This window comes from Ictidomys tridecemlineatus, chromosome 2 (assembly GCF_052094955.1).
Source record: "Ictidomys tridecemlineatus isolate mIctTri1 chromosome 2, mIctTri1.hap1, whole genome shotgun sequence".
In the NCBI taxonomy this organism is placed as follows: Eukaryota; Metazoa; Chordata; class Mammalia; order Rodentia; family Sciuridae; genus Ictidomys; species Ictidomys tridecemlineatus.
In genome coordinates, this window is record NC_135478.1 from 87,951,155 (window position 1) to 87,972,107 (window position 20,953).

Here is a 20,953-nt window from a genome sequence, read left to right on the forward strand (position 1 = left end):
AATAAAGATCTTTCCGTCTGAGATGACCCGATATGACAGAGCAGAGGCCGTGTGCGCGCGTCATGCTCTTTCTCCAAGGCTGCAGTTATTTATCTTGTTTTTTCCCTTGCTTTAAAGTGAAATGCGCAAACACTCTTACTTCAAAGGGAAAAAAATCCCCATAAATGTCATTTTACTGCTGGCCTCGAAGAATAGCATCCACAGGCCCTGAAAGTGGGGTGGGTGTGGGGACCCCAGGCACATGTGTGACTCAGAGAGAAAACACTCCCTGGCAGCAGCCGAGGGTGGTGGAAGAGGAGCCGACCTTGAACAAGGCGGAGGAGCCCAGGGCTGGGGCAGCTCGGAGCCTGGAGCTGCCACCTCGTTAAATCCCCAATCTGCCTCCTTCAGCCAGAGCTCCCGGGCTTGGTTTTTGCAACTGAGACGCAGAAATGACTCAAGAGACATCCCTGCAAAGGGGTCATTATGAGAATTCTAAATAATGAATAAAGGTGAAGTGCCTGGCACCGACGTCCTTAGCCGCCGGGGTCTTTGGGCATGGCAGGTGTGGGTGGAGCAGGGTCATATTGCCAGGCTACTGCCCGCGGTAGCAAGGGCTGGCATCTTCTCCCATCTGTGGACCTTCTAGATGTAAATTACCAGGTGAGATGCAGGTCAACAGGTGAGAAACGGGGACCTGGAACGCAGGTGACAGAAAGTGAGCCACGCTGTTGACTAGAGACGGATCCAGCCTCTTCTGCCCTCCTGACTGATAACAAGCACAGAGGGCGAGGTCCTTCCTGCCCCTTGGGCCCAGCTCCCTGGCATTCAGCTCCAAACAGCCTGGATATCATCAAGACGTCCTCCAGCCTGTGGGACAAGGCTGGCTGCTGCTTCAGCACTAGCCAGGAAAGAGGCAGAAAGAGACCCTCAAGACAAAAGACGCAGGTCACCTCCCGAGCAGGCCCGATGCCACTCCTGTTCTCCAGATCTTATTGGGTCGTGTCAGCCCAGAGCCTGGAGTGAGATGCTATTGGATCTTGGTCTGATCTCCACCAGCTGCAGGGAATTCAGAGATGGCTGGGAACGCACCTAGGCCGAGGGGAATTGGTGTCTTGGGGAAAAGAATATCAAGCCTCTTGACCTCGTTTCTCTGAATGGGAGAGTCCAGCTTGATTTTATTTGGGGAAACTCCCTAATGACTATAGCAGTTTCTCCAACCATGTCCTTCCTCCACAGTCTCAGCTCCAACAGGGGTCCACAGACCCTCAGCAATGCCACCCCATTCACCTCGCCTGTTCAACCCAGTCCAATGTCCCCAACAGCCAAAGCCCAGATCTCAGAAGACGACATCCTTCTGCTTACCTCGCCGAGAACGTGCATCCACCCATGGCTGTCCTGATTCGTGTATTCACGTGGGACTTGATTGACTGATAGATGAATTGATCCCATAGATGTGGGTTCAGTGTCTACCCTAGCCACATTCCCCATGGAAAGGAATTTGGAGAAGGACAAGTGGCATGTTCCAGCTGTAGTGTCCACACAACAGGCTGCAGTCTATCCACTTCCTGTGTCAAATCTTCCTCAAAACCCATCCAGGGAAACTTCCTCCCAATATTTCTTTTCCAAAATGTATCACCTGGTTGAGATTTTTAGTGCTTTTGCTCCAAGAGAATCTGGTTGCCGCTGTGCACTTTTGCTAAGTCACTCTGTATGTGCCTTTGAAAAAAGACTTTGGCCGGGGCTCCTACCTGTAATCCCAGTGCCTCAGGAGGCTGAGGCAGGAGGATTGCAGTTTTGAGGCCAGCCCTAGCAACTTAGTGAGGCCCTAATCAACTTACTGAAACCCTGTTTGAAAATTTTTTAAAAAAAAGGGATGGGGATGTGGCTCAGTGGTTAAGCACCTCTGATTTCAATCCCTGGTGCATAATAATAATAAAACAACAACAACAACAACTTGGCCAAGTATACGATTTTCATTGGGGGAATTTGACATAATTTCTTTGTGGTTTTACAGAGAGTAGGAGTGTATGGAATGGGATATAGCCCCAAATCTTTGTAGTTTTGAAGGATGAGGACAAACAGCCTCACTTAGGAGAAACAGTAATGTTGTAGCTGAAGCCATTGAAAAAAGGTGGCTCCAAACCTAAATTTGGAGTGAAACATATGAATTGAAGAAAAATTCTTCATGAATGAAACTAAAAGGACCCAAGAGCCCAGATGAGCTCATATGTCAATCAGAGCACACTCTCCAACTGTGATCTCTAACTGCCGTATTTGTGGTGGGTGATAACTGCCCACAGTTGTGAAGCGCTGATCATATGCTTGACCTGGGATGTACAGTATCCACTTCACACTCATTTCACAGATGAGAAAATTGGGGCTCGGAGGCCCTAGAAACATCAGGGTATACAGTTAACAATGCAGGGAATCCCAGCACCCACAGCCACACCTTCTGATGTGGATGCACCCGATGCCTATGTATCATTTTAGCGCTGGGTGCCATTCAGAGCTGGCTAACAGTGGCATGGGTCAAAGTCACATCAGCAGACAAGCAATCCCTAAGGAAGGGTGGATAGGAATCCCAGTTGGAAGGGGCCAGGCTTCCAACTCCAGGAGATGGCTAAGCAAATTCCACCAGAGCCATGGGCAGAGTATTATCCTTCATTCAAAAACAAGAGCCTCCTCAGAACGTAGCGACCACCCTCACTCACTGGGCTCCTGGCTTCTGACCAGTCTGTGTCCCTTAACCATCTGGAATAAACAAGAGTGTGCTTCAGAAAAAGAGCACAAAGCAATTGGTAAAACTCTCGTGGCTCCAGACTTTCCAGGAGCTTCTCATCTTACTCTGTGCAAAAGTCAAAGTTCTTACTTTCAACTACAGGGTTGTACAAGTTCAAGGGTGCCTTTCTGACACTTTCCTAACACCTCCGGCCTCCTCTTCTCACTTCTTTCCAGCCCCAGGGACATCCACGAGGCTCCTTGAGGCACCCACCATGTCCTCCCAGGGCCTGTGCCCCTGTGGGTCCCTCTGTCCAGGAGATCTACTTCCTTCCTCCCTCAGCTTCTTCAGTTCTAGGCCCAGGGGCCTTGTTCTTAATAAGGCCTTCTCCAACAGCCCCCCCCACTCACTCACACACTCACACTCACTCACACTCACTCACACACACACACACTCTCCCACACACACACACTCACACACTCACTCACACACACACACTCACACACTCTCCCACACACACACACTCACACACACACACTCAACAGCCCCCCCACACACTCACTCACACACTCACACTCACACTCACTCACACACTCACACTCACACACACACACACTCAACAGCCCCCCATATTCACACATTCACACACTCACACAAACACACACTCAACAGCCCCACACACTTACACATTCACATACTCACACACACACTCACACATACTCACACGCATTCACACACTCAACACCTCCCCCCACACACTCACACTCACACTCCCACACATACATTCACACACACTCACACACTCAACAGCCAGCCCACACTCACACTCACATACTCACACACACTCAATAGCTCCCCCACACTCATGCATTCACACACTTGCACACACTCACACTCACACACTCAACAGCCCCCACTCACATTCACACACACACACTCACACACAGTCACACACTCAATAGCCCCCACACTCACACATTCACACACTCACACACACACTCAACAGCCTCCACACACACTCACACATTCACACACACACACTCACACACAGTCACACACTCAATAGCCCCCCACACTCACACATTCAAACACACACACACTCAACAGCCCCCCACGCACTCACACCACTCACACACACACACTCAACAGCCTCCACACACACTCACACACATTCACACACTCACACATGCTCACACATGTGATTCGTTCTCACTTTATTTTTCTCCATTGTAGTTATAACTCTCACATCTCCATATTTTATGTATTTGCCTGTGTATTATTTCCCCAAACTAGAATATGAGGAGGTCTCTGAGGGCAGGGATTGTGCTCCATGCCATTGACTCCTGTGTCCCCCAACACCAACCATAGTCACCAGCGCCCAGCAGGTGCTCCAAAAATACGTGCTGATCAAATGAAAGGAGGGAGGGGAAGGGAAGGAAGAAAGAAATGAATGGAAACATTGCATTCCTGTCATGGAAGACACACTTACATCAAAGAAGAACACACAAATATACACCAAGTGTGCGTTTGATCCCACAAAATACCCAGATCTCTCTAGATGGGGAAGGATCTGGGCAGAAATTCAGCACCGTGTGGATGGTGGTCAAATTCAGCAGCCGGCGTCTTAATGGTGGTCATAGCTTCCGTATCTTTGTGCCTGGCCCAACTTCCTACTTGTGGGATCTCTTTTAACAGGGAGGAAATGCTTCGCTTCATCTTGTTTGAAAAAATAAGGGCCAACCTACGACAGAGCTGGGGTGGATTCATGAGCTCAGTGACTGTTCTCGCAACAGAAGAGGCAAGTGACATTGCGTGCGTCACCCTGGGGTGACGTGGAAGGAGACACAGGCTTCTGTTACCTGTGCCTGGGCACGTGCCCGGCCTGCCCGATGGCCTTCAGTCAGGTGGTAGCTGAGGCTGTTGAACGGGGGAGTCCCGAGCTAGGTGGTGGGTGTGACATAGGAACAGAGGAGAGTCTTCACAAAGGAAGCGAAAAGGACCTGAAAACCCAGATGAGATCGAGGCACGTAACCCATTGTGTCCTGTCATCCCAGATATACTGGCCAATGTCCTAGATTATATATATATATATCTACCGCCCCAGGGTCCTGTTATAGGACAATCTGCATTTGCATCCCTGGGGACAATAAAGGATACATAGCTCCAGATTAGGACCCCAACCGACTTGAACTCCCCTGCGTGGATTCGGTGGACATATCCACAGACTGAAAACTTGGAGCCTAGTAAGGTCAGAGTGTTGAGAGGGGGGAGGAGAGAAGAAGGGAAGGAGAGAGGAAGAGATGGAGGGAGGGAGGGAGGGAGGGGAAGGAGGAGGGAGGGAGGAAATAGGGAAGGGAGGGAGGGGAAATGGGGAGGGAGGGGATGGAAGAAAGATGTGAGGGAGGGGAGTCCCAGTGACCGCAGCTCTGGGACCTCTGCACGGTGAGATGTCACAGCAGCTCCAGTCCTGACCCCACAGACCTCGTCCAGCCCGTTTTAAAGATGAAAACACCCAGGCACAGAGAGAGGTCAGCACCTGTCACCCGTACACGCGAGAGTGGGGCAGCAGAGGTGGGGTTGAAAGAGGAGCACCGGAGGCCCAGCAGCAAGCAGGTGGGACCCAGGCCCTGGGTTCTGGGGGTAGGAGCGAGCGGCCACGTTTGTGTTCTGGGCCCCGGAGGGAAGTCGCAGTTCACCCAAGGTCAGGGTAATTGTGCATGATTCATGGTTGATCTCTTCATGAAAGCCCCACACAAAAGCTCCCAGCCCACGGGTCCTCTTTTCCTACTCCTCCCCGTCCATTTAGAAGAGCAGGGTTTCATTTCCTCTCTGCAGAGCCAAGAAATCAGAACCTTCAGTCCTGGAAGAGAGCTTTGCGATCCCCGATTCACAGACTGTTTTCCCAGGGCCGGGAGCAGGCGTCGCCGATGGGTCTGGCCCTATTTAGGTGAGGATGAAATAGAGAGCAAAGTCAGAAGAGGGGGTATTTACTGAGCGCCCCCCCAACCTCCCACCCGCACCCTGCACCCAACAGCCTTGTGCACCAGTGAGATGGATCCACTCCCTCGGTCCTCACATCCAAGCTACGTGATAGCCCCATGACACAGACCAGCAAATTGAGGTACAGAGAGATGGTTCCGGTTTTCTTTGCTTTCTTTTTCTCTTTTCTGTTTGGAACCTCCACACAATCCAATTCTGTGTCCAAGGCTGACTTGAGATGAGGAAGGAGAAGAGACAGTGCAGCTTTCCCAAACCGTTGGTTTTCTAGATCTATCTAAACACACGGGTCAACAGGACTGCTGTGGGCTCCGTGTCGGGTCCCAAAAGCCACCTTTCAGCTCATGTGGGGCTTCTAAACCATTTGAGTTCCTGCTCCCTATTTCCCCCCCTGGCTGGCCCCTGTAGTTTGCAGTTGGGAAACCCTGCTCTGAAGCACACGCTGCAAAATTGGATGTGGGGAGCACCGAGTGGCCTGAGGTGCCTTCCCGTCGTTGGGCGGCCTTGCCCACCGCAGGGCTAGCGTGTGGGGACTCAGACCCTGGGATCCAGAGATGTGCTGGTCGGGAAAGTCACACCCCGTTGTTCTTGGGTCTCACCGAGCTTCCCGGGAGCACCCGCGGTGTGCAAGGCACCCTGTCTCACTGGCACACGCTGGGGGAGAAGCTGCCAGAAGGCTGTCACTTTCTAATCCCTCGACTTTTTATCTTTTCTCCTGAAACTTTGAAAAAGCAGCTCTCGGCAAGCTGTAGCCAAGTTGCTAAGGCTCAGGAATTTCGTCTCTTGTAAATGGACCATTTGGGGCCCCTCTCGGCCTCCCCCCGTGGCTGTTTGATGTGGCTCCTTGGCTCTGTCTTTCAGATGTTTCGGGTCTCGGCTCGCGTACACCCCACTTTCATGTGCGCTGAGTTGCCGTGGGGGGAGTCCATCAAGGGGCCACAGCCCAGGGCCTGGGCCTCCCCCTGGGCCTCATTACAGTGCCCTTGGCCTGTGGGTCCCTTGCCCCAAACCCAGACTGGCAATTTTTATTGGGGCTCGGGCTTTGCAAGGGGATTTTAAAGGGCTGGCTCTTTTATGTACGGCAGCTGGAGCACCATCCCCACGGAGCCGCAGCCAGAACCTCCAAAAACCAAAACCGTGGCTTCCCAGCCAGACCTGCTTGGCCTTCTGAGCCCCCCGGGAAGGGAGGGAGGGAGGGAGGAGGAAGATTCTGCCCTGTGGCCCCCTGAGCCTTAAACCTGGGCCTGTCCACTTGAGGAGGGAGCACTAGAGAATTCAGCCAAGCTCAAGGGCACTGCTCCCCACCAGGCACACCATGCCAAGGCCACACCCCCAGCCCCAGTGCAACAGCCCCAGGGCCTGGACCGTCCTTCTCACTGTGCACCAGGGCCTTCATGGACAAGAGACCCACCAGCAGGGACCCTCTGGGAACACAGCCCATCCTCCAATATGGCGACAGGAATCTTCCAGACTCCTTCCTGGATGTCGATTGGAGGAAGGTAGGCCCCCGGTGGTCACCTGTCCTGCGTTGTTTAGTTGTGTGTGTCGTTTAATTTATTTGATAGCTTTCGTCAGAGCTGGTGGGATGGAGTTGCTGTAAACCAGGTATCAGGTCCCCAAAGCGACTTTTCAACCAAGGTGGTGCTTTCCACCATGGGAATTAGTGGCCCATCACTTCAAAAGTAGGAAATTTTCCCTTGGGGAAAAAAAAATGATGGTAGCTCTTAAAAAAATCAGAACTGGTCACTGGACCTAACATTGTGCATGGTGATGGCTGGGAGAGCCCCACCAGGGTCACCCGCTGGCCTCTGGCCTTTGAACTCAGGCTGAGACCACAGCCTCCATTAGAATACAGGGGGTCACCCTGCAATCAGAGGCCCTTTGGGGGTCTTCGAGGCTCCCCCCCCCGTCCTGCTGCACCGTGCCATCGTGAACACCCTGGCGATTCAGCCTGGGGAGGCTCCTGCTTCTGCCTGCCCCCTCCCTTCCCCAAGCGCCTTGTCCAGCTTCAGACACCATCCCTGGTGCATAGAGTCGGAAGGACGGCTAGTCTGCAGCCCTGGGCCCCCCACTCTGCCACTCAGTGACTATGTATCCCTGGGAAATACACTTTGCTTCTCTGGGCCTCAGTTTACCCATCTTTAGAATGGGCCAGCAAAAAAATGGCAAACAGGTTTTCTCTTGGTTGTGGCTTCTGGCCACAAGTGTTCAGGTGACATCTTTTGTGAAACTCGCGAAACCCTCACCTCAGGGTGTCGGCTCCTCCGGGATGGGGTGGAACTGAAGCCACTGTCGAGTGTCTAAGGGAGAAGCCTTCTAGAGGATCAAGGTGACGTCCCCTCACCTCTTCAAGTGCTCGTCTGTGCCTGAGTCACCTGCAGTCCTCGTTAGCAACGCAGGCCCAACCGGGGACTTTCTGAGGCCAGCGATTTCATCTCTGTGGATGCTCTTCACCTCTCACGGGCTTCTGTGAAATTTCCCTAAGTTTCACAATCTTAAGAAGAAAGGGTAGTTGCAGGTTTTGTGGGGTCTGAAGCTTAGACAATTTGGGGACTTTGTCAAAAGAATAGGAAATTAGAAATATAAAATAGATACAAGAGAAATCACAAGGTCCTACTTGTTAGAAAGGCGACAGTCAGGTGTGGCTTACCAAGAGGAATCAGTGCTGAGAGGTGCACGGTTGAGTGACTCCACCATCAGGTGTCCCTCAGAGTGGACTTGCCCAGCCTAAGACGGCTACAGTGTCTCTAGGCAACAGAATCTCACAGGACCACTGAAATGCAGTCCATCACTGACCGCAAGGTCAGTGTATGGAGCATGATTAGACTACAAATACCACAAAATCCAGGCAAAGAGATAATTACATATTTATTAATAAGTGACCTCTCTGTCTGTAATCCCAGCAGCTCAGGAGGCTGAGGCAGGAGGATCGCGAGTTCAAAGCCAGCCTCAGCAAAAAGTGAGGCCTTAAGCAACTCAGTGAGTCCCTGTCTCTAAATAAAATACAAAATAGGACTGGGGGAGTGGCTCGGTGGTCCAGTGTCCCTTTGTTCAATCCCCAATAGTCCCCCCACCAAATAAATGACCTCTCAGATCTGTAAAATACTTTTATCCCTACAACTTCCAACTATAAACTTTCGATGACTTCTTTATGTGATAATAATTTTATAATAACATCTTCTATAGAAAAACTAGAATATAATCCAGTGGTTTTTAACCTGGTTGATCAAAATGCTTTCAAAATTCAAAATGCATAAAATATGCGACTTCACCTAGAGAAGGAGATGCCCTTGGTATTACTGTTCCAGGTGTGGCCTGGACTGTCAGAAATGGATGAAATCTGTTCTAGATGGATCTCATCAAAGGAAGAGACGTGGAGTATGGATACCTGTTAAAGCTGTGGTTTTGACCATCTTCCTGCTAAGAACGAGCTTCTGTTATGACTCACTGTCATTTGAACTGAATTCTCTTCCTACAGTTTATGTATTTGGTGATTCAGAGAATTTTCCAGAGTGGCTTGGGGCTCTGTAGAGTTCAGAGTTATTCTTCAGTTACCCACATAGCTCCAGTTTTCTTATGGCACCAGGCTCTCTGGCTCTGTTCCTTCACCTCACAGCATCAAAAAACTTTTGGATATCCAGACAGTAGAATATTATATTATAGGATATTATACAGTCCTAAAAAGAAATGAACTAGCAGACATGGACAATCATGAAGGAAACTTACATCCATGTTGCTAAAAGGAAAGAGCCCACTTGAAACGCGTCCATACTGTCTGAGTCCAGCTAAATAACATCCTAGAGAAGGCAAAACTGTGCAGGCAGTAAAAAGTCAATAGTGGCCAGGGATTAGTGGGCAAGAAGGATGAAGAGGTGGAATACGGAGTCTTAGGGGAGGAAAACTATTCTGTATGATAACATAATAATGAATGTCTGTCCTTATGCATTATTCCAAACCCATAAAATATGAAGCAGCAAGAGTGGACTCCCTAATGCAAATTTGGGGCTTTGGGTGACAATCACGTGTCAGTGCAGGTTCATCGGCTGTAACAAACACGCCTCTCTGCTGAGGGTTGTTCATAGTGGGCCACTTTGTGTATGTAGTGATAGGAGGATGTGGAATATCTCTATCAATTTTGCTATGAACTTAAACCTGATCTAAAAAACATCAAACTTGCTAATTTTTTTTAAATTTTAAGCATCATGGCTTAGTGAACACATTGCTAGTCTCCTCCTAGAGCCTTGGAAGGGGTCTTTGCAGAAGATCCTGAAGGTTAACTGTCATTAGCGTCTCTCCTTGAGAAAAAGTATAATTGGGTTCAACAGGTCTGAACGCACCCTGGGCACTGGGTAATAAATGCACATACTGAATAATAATGAAAGCAAATGTATACAGTCATCTCAGACCTATGAGTGTGCAATAAGGTTTGCACCAGGGTTGGTCTGTTTGCAGAGGGAAGCCCTTTGTGGACTCAATTAACCAGAGGCTAGAAAGGGAGTTTCCACTGTCTTTGACACCATATGTCAAACTTCTATTACCCGTCAGTGTGCTAAGTGCTTTACAGAACATCTTTTATGACCTTCACAGTCACCCTATCATTATGACTAGCACCCATTTAGAGATGAAGAAACTGAGGCTCAGAAAAGTGGGATGACTCACCAGAGGTCTTGTGGAGATCATCGAAAACCTGAGATTCCAGTGGCGGGGTGGCTCCATGAGTCATGCTGCCTTAAGCCTGGATTTGGACGATGTATTTTCCCCTCCATCTTCGTGATCATTTGCATCCTGGTGCAATAGGTCCCACCTCATGCCCTCCCTGAGGTCATGCAGGTCAAGATCAAAATGACATCACGGAGCAGACACCACATTGTAAGTGTGAGATGCTGCCTGCGTTTTTAGGATCCAGTGAGGAGAAGAAAGAAAGAAAGAAAGAAAGAAAGAAAGAAAGAAAGAAAGAAAGAAAGAAAGAAAGAAAGAAAGAAAGAAAGAAAGAAAGAAAGAAAGAAAGAAAGAAAGAAAGGAGGGAGGGAGGGAGGGAGGGAGGGAGGGAGGGAGGGAGGGAGGGAGGGAGGGAGGGAAAGAAAAAAGGAAAGAAAGGAAGAAAGGAAGAAAGAAAGGGAGAGGGGAAGGGAGGGAAGGAAGGAAGGAAGGAAAGGGAGAGAGAGTGAGAGAGAAGGAGGGAGGGACTCAACTGGGAGATGCTACTTTTCTGGATAAACTCTTGACCGTAGCAACGACGGGGAGCCAGGGTGGCTCAGGGAGAGGTGGATGGACTCCTCGCTCATGCTGCCTGCAAGGTACAGAGCCGCAGCGATTCGAGGGTTGGGTTTATTCTCATCTTAAAATAGAGGGAAGCCTCAGGATGGGGGAAGTGGCCTCATGGGGGAGCTCAGCCCCAGAGACCAGAGATGACACTGGCCCCCGGCGTCCTTGATCCATCAGAAGCTGACAGCCTCCTGTCCGGCAGTGAGCTGGCCAGCAGCCACTCCGGCCGCCTCCCGCTCCAGGGTGTCAATCGGAGGGGGAGACCCGCGCCAGCCAGAAGCCGCCCTTCCCACTCTCTCCCTCTCAGTGCCCTGCGCTGGATGCTAACTTGAGAGCAGCCAAACCCAGTTCCAGGGAGTGCTTCTGCCTCACCTCGGTCCCCATCAGGTCTGGCCATCACTGATGCTCCCAAGGCCACGACTGCCCGTCCCTGTTTGCCCAGAGCCAGGCTCTCTCTATGCCCACCGCCCAAACACCAATCAAGACCAAGGTTCAGTGAAAGATGGTGCGACGAACACTCTCCTCGTGTCCACCGGTTGGTTCACCCCTCCATTTGTTTATTCGTTCAACAAACATTGATGTAGCATCTGCCTAAACTGAGCCCCAGGGGGCAAGAGTGGAGAATTGAATGAGGGCTGGGGACCGGGCTCAGCTACTGCGCTGGCCCAGGAACTAAGTAAGAATGGGGAGAAAAGATCCCACTACCCCCAAACTGACCCCTGCGGTTATTTTAAATGAAACAGGCAGGAGGCCTTGGGTCCCAGGATAGCAGCCCAGCGAATCCTCCAACGGTGCTGAAGGCAACAACTTCCCCATCCCATGGAAGCTTCCAGAACTCTTCAGGGCCTCCAGACGGGGCTGTCCAGAGATGCTCTGGCAGGAAAAAAAAACTTCAGAGTGGCCTGTTCTGTCCCCTCCCCCAGCCATGTCCAAGGTCAGAATCCAGCCGGGGGCCTCCCACGGGCAGAAGTATTCATGCCATGTCCGGAAGACCCCACGCAAGAGACAGGGCTGATGCCTCTTGAAAGGAATCGGGGCGGAATCTCCCGAGATTAAGAAAATGACAGTGACCAAAGTCGCAAGGGGGAAAGGGGTGAGAAGTGGAGATTAAAGGAGATGAATCCATCTTGCATCTGCGCTGAGACTCCCCGGCCTGGGCAGCGCTGGGGCGGTGGGGGGAGAGCCAGGGAGAGGTGGACCCTCCCTCTCTGCACCCCCGGCCTCTCCCCACGGGCCACTCTCCCTTTCATGTCTTTGTTTGACATCTCGGAAAGAATCATGAGGTGCTGAGCATCATTAACTTCCAAACACCTCCGAAATCAGTAGGCGGGTGCAAACATGGCGCCCCCCGACCGACCGTCTCCACAGATGATCTGTCCTCCAGCGGCTGCCCTCTGGAGATGAAAAGAAAGACCTTGGCAAGCTGACAGTCTTCGGGGAGAGGGGCCTGGGCCCACGGGAGGGGCAAGCGCAGAGTAAATGAAAATATGATTGACTTCTTGCCTGAGTCCCGTTCACACATGGTTCTGAGCATTTAATAAACCGATTGACACTCCAAGTTCCCCTCATTAGGTGAACGCAGAGACCCGGGTGATCATAAATCAGGAGGGCAGGTTATCAAAGCTTGTGATCTTTAACAGTGTCAGGGCGCCCTCCTGTCTGCTCAAATACACCAGCAACCTGCAAGCTGCAAAGAATTAGCCCCCGCACCGCCGCCTAACAGACACACCCCCTGCAGGAGGAGGGAGGCCGGACCTGCCATCCAGGTACTAGGCTCCTGGGGCCGATCCTTGGGCACAGCTGTCCTGGGGTGTGTGGGGCCTGAGGGGTAAGGGTAAGGGACAGTCCTTGACGGACAAAGAAATATGCTGGGGGGGGGGGGGTTTCCATGGGAAACCCTCTCATCTTGTGGCTTCCCAGCCCCATTTCGTGTGAAAATCAAATGGAAAACTCTTCAGTCGTTTCTAATAAAGTTAGAAAGACACTTGTATCCTGTGACCTAAAAATTACATCCTAGAGAAATGAAGGCGTACGGCCACCCAAGGACTTCGATATAAGCCTTCAGAGCAATTGAGTTCATCGTAGCCCCGAGCTGGAAACACAGCAGAGGCCCATCGACAGCAGATGGATGGGCAGACTGTGGCACATCCGTGAATGGAATGCTATTCAGCAATAAAAATGAAGGAAAGACTGGCACGTGCAATGGGGTGGATTAATCACATAGACCTGAGGGTGGGTGAAGGAACCCAGGTGCAGGAAATTCTAAACTGCAAGATGCATTTCCGTGAGTTCAAGGAGAAGGAAAACGCATCATCTGTGGCAATGCAAGTCAGAATGGTGAGACAGGGTCAAGGGGAAGGATTTGGGGCATAAGAAAACTTTCTTGGGTGGTGGGAATATCAAGCCCCTCCACGCACTATTGCTTATCTTAACACACACTCTTATTCTCTCTCTCTCTCTATCTCTCTCTCTCTCTCTCACACACACACACACACCACACCAATAAAATACTGTAAAAACAATCAAATGCCAAATGCTGAATTTTCTGCTTTTATAAACCTATTTTAGATACTTCATAGAAATAAGATCATATAGTATTTGTCTTTCCGGAACTTAGGAGGGACTTTTCATTCTGTGTATCTCTAACTTACCTGCACGTGGCGCCAGGTGTCCAGGGGTAGATAGGCAGCTGCAGAGGTGGTCTCTGATTCTGCCACCTTCGAGCTCCATGTCCTACAGAGGTTCATTTCTCCTGTTGGAAATTGCAGATGATGGAGCTTCACTCTGAGGCTTACCCAGAGGCCTCCATAAGATGAGGTCTACACCGAGCATGGGCAGTAGGGGACATAAATGATGAGGTCTGCTGGTCACGGCTAAGATGCCCTCCAAGTCCAATCCTCTGCATTCGGAGCTCTATGATCATCGGAACTCCAAGTGAGGCTGGGGCCCATCTCAAAACACAAGAGATCAGCCTGAATTTTCCTTCATATCTTTGGCTAAACCCTGGGCCCCAGAGAAGACAGCCCTAAGCCACCAGGACCCAGACCATGGGTATAAGTGGCTTATAAGAGGCAGGTTTAAACTTGCCAGTGAAAACCATCCCCATTCCGTCGGTGGTTCCTAGGACAGGACTCTCCCTAGGTTTTTTCAAGAGCAGAAGTAGAATTTTCTCTCTTCAAATCCAAATCAATCTTTCACACAAGGAACTTTCAGATTTTCCACCAGGCAACAAGGAATTGGTTGGGCCAAGGAGCAGGGAGAGCAAGATGATGATCGCCTCTCTCCTTCTGTGAGTTGGGGGCCTGAACACCCATCGGTCTGAGATCAAAAGTGTGTGCTTCCAGGGGGGCCAATAACTTGAACCCGGGGAAACCCAAGGAGCAGGTGGTGATAAAGGAGAACTCCCGTTGATACTGGGGACTAAACCCAGGGGCCACTGAACCACTGAGCCACATCCCCAGCCCCCCTTTTTTTAAAAATATTTTATTTAGAGACAAGGTCTTGCTAAGTTGCTTAGGGCTTTGCTAAATGGCTGAGGCTGGCTTTGAACTTGTGATCCTCCTGCCTCAGCCTCCTGAGACGCTGGGATTACAAACATGCACCACTGCACCCAGCTGGGAATACTCTCTCCGACGGAGACTTTAAATGCAACGTCCCCAGCACTTACTGACTCTGAGCCACTTAACTTCGCTCCTCACCTACAAAACAGGGATACATCAGTACTCCCCTCAGGAGTGCTCTGAGGACTGACCGGTACACACAATGGTAGCAAAGGCTCATTCCCTGACGTCTGCACGTTGTCTTTTTCAGTTGACCCTGTGTGTTGCTATATACTACCCCTCCACAAAATTGCCTTATTTTTTCTTTCAAATGGAGTGGTCAGTGTGGCTACTTTAGGAAATGTAAGCAGAATCTATAGGAATACTGAGGAAATGGAGCAGAAGAGGAGGGAGGTGGGGGGGTGAGGGGTGGTACTGGGGATTGAAATGGAGAAAACTATGGTATGTGCACTTATGAATATGTCAAAATGAACCCCACTATTATGAATAACTATAATGCACTAATAATAATAATAATAATAATAATAATAATAATAATAATAAAAGAATGTTGAAGAAGGTAAGTTATGTTTGGAAAAAAAAATGTTTGAAATCTGGGCATCCTGAGAGCCACCATTATTAGCACTTGGGGAACTGTTTTTCCGTGCACCACTTTATGCACGTTATGCTGCTTTAAAAATCCCCAACCTCATGTTAGGATGAGCTGTGAAGCTGTGGGTTTGAATCCCAGCCACAGCACATGGGATTTTAGGACTCGGATAAGTCATTGAACTTCTCAGAGTTATACCTCAGTCTATAAAATGGTGGCTTCATTTCCTAGGATGGCCGAAACCTGTCGACCTAAACAGGGTGGCTTAAAACAACAGAAATCCACTCTTCCTCCATTGTGGAGTTCAAGATATAAATGGTCAGTCCCTTCTGAGGCTCTTGGGGGGACATCCTTCCATGCCTCCTTCCAAGTTTCAGTGGCCGAGAGCAGTCCTGGGCATAGATGCCACAATCCAAGTTCTGTTTGCATCTAACATGGCTTCGTCTCTGTGCCTGTTCTTCTCTTCTGATACAGACACTGGTTATTGGATTTAGGGTCCACCCAGGGAAACTGGGATGACCACCTGTCAAGGACCCCTATGTTAATCATACTTGCAAACACTTTTTTTTTTTTTCCAAACAAGCCCATGTTCACAGGTTCCAGATTGGATAGATCTTTGGGGAAGAGTCGGGGGGCACCATTCAACCATTTCAAATGGAGACAAGAGTCGTTCCCTCCTTCGGTCACTTGGGTAGACAAGTGGAAGGGGATCAGATACATGTGAATCTTGGCATCCAATTACATGGTCGATCAGCACTGTGTATTCATCTTTCTGAAAGGGCACTGTTTCTTCAACGTCTTCCTGCAAGAATAAAACAAGATATAAATAAACACAAATAAATAATTTTGAGGTTCATATGGGTGCCAAAAATGTGGTTTTCTTGAATTCCCATGAGCTCTCTCTAGTGCTTTTGAAAGGAGAGTTTGATACACTTAAGCTATGATTTTTTTTTTCTCTTTTTACTACAGTTTCTCTTTTTTTCCTCTGGCTTTCCTCCTCTCTCTCTCTCTTTCTCTCTCTCTCTCTCACAGCTTGGCAGGTTGGCCATTTTAACTTAGAAAAAGCAAAGCTTCCGAATGCATGGATTCCATCGAATCAATTAGATGAATTACATTTTATCTTAGAATGAAAAATCGACCATTCATTTCAACATGTACTTTTCGTGCTTTTGGTGACATTGAGGTTAAATAGAAATTCTTTACAGCTTCATTATTTTAAAGCACAGGGCTGTCCTGATTTTTCTTTCTTTTTTTTTTTTTTTTTTTCCCTGATACATGAAAAGCAAGACTTACAAAAGAACTAAACGAGGAAGCAACTGTTCACAAAAAGATTTGTCCTTGACCAAAGGATGCTCCTGGTGCCTTTTCAGTGATTTGACTTATAAGGGGGGGGGGGAGATACTAATAGAGCAAGAAAGGCAGTTGAGAGAGCAGAGAAGGGAATTATATTCTGAGCTATGTTATTTTCTAGCTTTTATAACACCTGCTAGTAAAGTGACCTCTCTGTGCCTTGTTTTATCCTCCTGTAAAATAAAGGAGACTTGGAAGAGATGACCACAAAGGTCTCTCCCAGCTCTGACCCTCTCTTCAACCAAGTTAATATTTTTTCAGTTCATCCTTCTAAAGAGTTAACTTTGACCCCCTCATTAGAGTTGAATTCCGCATGTTTTCTGCAGTAGAAACTCATAACGGCATGTGTTGACTTGGAGACTTCCAGATCTTTTGATCTAAGAACAGGGTGTTCTGGAGTGAATGAGCAAGACAGGAAATAGGCCACCCCACACAGGAAGTTGAGTAACTGTCGGGAGACAACAGCCAGATTGGTCCCAAGGCTGTGCGTCCACTTGTCCAGTGGCAGGGTCCAAGGGGAAGTCCAAGGGGGAAACGGCCAGAACCTCTGTGGGCAGATGGAAACTGGGCTTTCCGTGTGAGAGAGGGGTGGGGAGCTCTGGGGAGGACCGGATCGCACGTGTCCTGGTCCTTCTACCACATCCACAGGGAGCTGGTGCTCAGTGCTCACTGACTCCCTGGCAGCTGTGTAGGAGAGGTGGGGGACAGAGGTTTCCCAGAGAGCACTGTCCACTGGGTGGCGGGAGAGAAGGTAGAGAGAAGATGATGGCTTCACTGTGGATCTGGCTGAGCGGGTGTCCAGCAGCCCAGGGTCAGCCGCGTACCACCTCCCCTGTGGGCCTTTGTTTCTCCATGGTCATCATCTTGATCAGCGCCCTCCTCCTCTTCTCCCTCCTCTCTCCTCCTCCTTCCTCCTCACCCTCTTCTATTTCTTATTTTCCTCTTCTTTTTCCCCTTCCTCTTTCTCCTCCTCATTGCCCCCCCTTAATCATCACCACCATCATCATCACTATCACCATCGTCACCATCACCACCATCACCACCGTCACCATCATCACCACCATCACCATCATCACCACCATCACCATCATCACCACCATCACCATCACCACCATCACCATCACCATAACTACCATCATTGTCACCACCACTACCACCATCACCACCATCATCACCATCACCACCATCACCACCGTCACCATCACCATCACCATCATCACCACCATCACCATCATCACCACCGTCACCATCACCATCATCACCACCGTCACCTCATCACCACCATCACCATCATTACCGTCATCACCATCACCATCATCATCATCACCACCATTACCATCACCATAACTACCATCATTGTCACCACCACTACCACCATCACCACCATCACCACCATCATTACCACCATCACCATCACCATCATCACCATCACCATCACCTCATCATCAACATCATATCACCATCATCACCATCACTGCCATTTTCCAGTGTTTTATATACATCTAAGACAGTTTTCCAGTCACACACACACACACACACACACACACACACACACACACACACACACACCCTTATCTAGACTGTGGAAGACATGAGATAAGAACCCACTTTACAAGCTTATTGTCAAAATTAAATGAAATGATGAATGCTAAGAGCTTGGCACAGCATCCAGCACGCAGTAGGTGTTCGGGAACTCCCAGCTTATTATTTCTATTGTGCATTATTAATTATTACAATTACCTTATTTCCAAAGTGAACATTGGAACCTCATCTGGGGCAGATTCTAACAACAAAAGGTGATAAAGAAATTAAAGAAAGCTCCAATTTAATTTCCCTCAATGGTCTACCGTGTCACAGCAGCCACAGCTGAACCCTGCAGGGACATTAAGGAGGGGCGAGTGACGTCAGCAGAAGGCCCTAGATCTCTAGCTAGGCCCCTTGTCTATCTGGAGTCAAAGTTGCACTAGCAAAGGTCTGGACTGTGTCCTTGCCCCCAGTAAAACGTGCTATCAAGGCAGAAGCAGCAGATCACATCTCACCTCTGCTCAAAGTAGACAACCATTTCTTTTTTACTCAGAAAAAGCAAAACCTTGATCATGGCCACAGGGTCCCCTGTGCTACATGCTCTGAACACTCGCCCTGTCGTCTCAGACTTCTCCCTGAGCATCGTCTCCAGCTTCCTCCATACTGATGCCCTGGGTGGCCTGAGACCATGCTCCAGGCCTTGCCCTGGCTGCCTCCTTCCGGAATGTTCTACCGCCTGGCCCACTTCCCTACTTCTTTGCAAATGTCACCTTCTCAATGGGGACTTCCCCAGCCACATTTAAATGGCAACAGTCTCCCACCCTAGAGCACGTTCTCCCTAGAGAGGACAGCGTCTCCAGCCACTGCTGTCTAGGGGTGCAAAACAGGTAACCTGTGGAGACATGGCCAGTTGTGACAACTGAGAGGAGGTGCTCTGGGATTGAAAGATCAGCAAGCCTACAGAACATTCTAGAAAGCCCCTCCCCAACATCCGCCCCGGAACAAGAGCGCTCAGGGTGAGGAACTGTGCTATGGAATAAAGCCTCGCAGGGACGGGCCTTGGGCTGGTTCTTGGTTTGTTCATTGCTGTATCCCAGTATTGAGGACAGGACCTGGTATACAGGAGTCACTCAATAAATATTTCAATGATAAATAATTCCTAGAAAATGGACCTGAAAGTAAAAATTTTCTGAATCATTATGATCTCAAGGAATAAAAAAAAATAATAATAATAATCCTCTTCAAACCAGTACCAGAACAAACACGCAGGCGCCGGCCAAAAAAACGAGAGAGCTCCAGTTCCTTGTTTGGAAAGGCATCGTTTTTCCACCGGAAAGAAAGATAGCTCTGTGACAGCCCCACCCGGAACTCACACATTGTGTTCTAAGTTTAACACATCGCCCGCTCTCTCTGCTCAAGCCCTTGGCTCCAGCCCATAATATCCCTGAATCCAGGAAACCATTATGACTGGTCAGGGTCAAAGGTTGCTGCTATTGTAACCCACTTCCTCCATCGGAGTTTTAAATTTGGAAAACGTTCGTATTGCTATTGTGTGGGATGTCAGCTCTCAGATAACCTCAGAGTTATTTTTATTTGTCTACCATGACCACCCACCCCCCCCCAAAAAAATGTTTAAAAATTGCCGAGTGGGAGGGGGCTTTCCTCGGAACATAATGTCAATAGACAGAAGGCAGATAAGAGCCCCTGAGATCCTCAGCCTGTAACGGAATCAAGGAAAGAGAGGTAGTCAGATTCCCAGAGGGCCCCCAAATGAGATTCCAAGGTGGTTTTTTGAATTCTTTTTTTTTAAGATGGTCAGAGTAGGAAAAAGATCGGCCCCCCCCTAAGAGTGCCGGGGCTCTTAGGCACGTGTCCTGGTACTAGAACTGGCAGGAGAAATCTCTGAGTTTGACCAGCAACAGGAATGGAGCCAACAGGCAGTCGGGTCATGGAGAAGCCAAGTGTCGAAATTCCACACAGTAGTTTAAGGCAAGAGGAAGGCTGTGTTGGCTAATCCCGTGGGAAATCAGGGACACTGCCATCTTTGGGGAGAAGACATGCTAGAGGAGCAGCAGCTGGAAGGTCTTTGGCGCAGCTACAAAGTTAGGGAAAAAGCAGGCCCGGTTACTTGTGCAAACACGCATGGCCCCTATCTCTGCTATCCCAGCAGGGGCAATAGGGATAGGAGGTGCTCTAGTGTGGTGCCAATTCATTGCTCCATGAGCCCCATCAGTAGGTTTACTTCGCCTCTTTAAGACTTGGTTTCCCCATCTGTAAAGGAGGATTGAGAACCACAGTGACCTGCCCTGCAGGGTTGTTGTAAGGATACCGTTTGACCATGTGTCCATCACCTGGAAACTATCCCGTAATAAATTCTTAGTATTATTAGAAGCAAGACAAGACCCCTCCCCGGAAATTGTTCAGACTCTAGTGGGCAGAGAGTCTCCCAATTACAAGAGCCCCTGATGTTCATTGTGCACGTACCGTGTGCCAGGTTCTGTGCCACAGACCTTGTGAGGGATCTCATGGAATCCCCATGGTGTTCTGGGATATGAGTGCTGCTCAAAATATGTCTGCTTCTCCTTCTGCCCTTAGGACAATAAGACTCCTGTGACCCTCGAGATCAGCTTGGGCCACGTGACGACTTCCGGCCAATGGCGTGTGGAAGAGAATTCCACCTCTGACCGCCTGGCTGGAGTGCTTCATGGCCAGTGCAGCACCCTGATGCAGACAGTCTTCTTGCTGCAGTGGCAGATGCCATTCTGGTGGGTGGGGCTTTGATCACCATGGGGCTCCCAGAGCCCAGAGAGCCAGCTTGCCCACTAACACACCTCATTGGCTCCTTTCCTACTGGTACTGCTGGAATCACTTGCCCCCAAATTTCTTGCACTCAAATTCTAGTTGCTTGGGCAGGTGAAGAGGGGGTGGGGTGGGCAGGGGGTGGGGTTGCCCTCAAAAATGGCAATT

General features: G+C 49.5%; 3 long non-coding RNA genes across 13 annotated transcripts; 2 read left to right on the forward strand and 1 right to left on the reverse strand.

Moving 5' to 3' along the window:
- The first annotated feature begins 222 nt into the window (after positions 1-222).
- On the forward strand, positions 223-1,935 carry LOC144375218 (uncharacterized). Its single transcript, XR_013434776.1, has 2 exons — positions 223-491; positions 1,219-1,935. It is a non-coding gene; the product is annotated as an uncharacterized LOC144375218 (long non-coding RNA).
- Position 1,936: 1 nt separating this feature from the next.
- LOC144375216 (uncharacterized) lies at positions 1,937-10,730 on the reverse strand. 3 transcript variants are annotated; one of them, XR_013434766.1, is made up of 3 exons: positions 8,349-10,351; positions 8,043-8,165; positions 1,937-7,394 (listed from the first exon to the last, which is right to left on the reverse strand). It is a non-coding gene; the product is annotated as an uncharacterized LOC144375216 (long non-coding RNA). The 3 variants fall into 3 exon arrangements; XR_013434765.1 differs by lacking the exon at positions 8,349-10,351 and adding an exon at positions 10,358-10,730 and having other exon boundaries at positions 1,937-8,165; XR_013434764.1 differs by adding an exon at positions 10,358-10,730 and having other exon boundaries at positions 1,937-8,489.
- LOC144375217 (uncharacterized) lies at positions 4,385-13,490 on the forward strand. 9 transcript variants are annotated; one of them, XR_013434775.1, is made up of 3 exons: positions 4,385-5,822; positions 7,086-7,197; positions 11,271-13,156. It is a non-coding gene; the product is annotated as an uncharacterized LOC144375217 (long non-coding RNA). The 9 variants fall into 9 exon arrangements; XR_013434772.1 differs by having other exon boundaries at positions 4,400-5,822; positions 7,007-7,197; XR_013434774.1 differs by having other exon boundaries at positions 4,400-5,648; positions 5,736-7,197.
- The last annotated feature ends 7,463 nt before the right edge of the window (positions 13,491-20,953 follow it).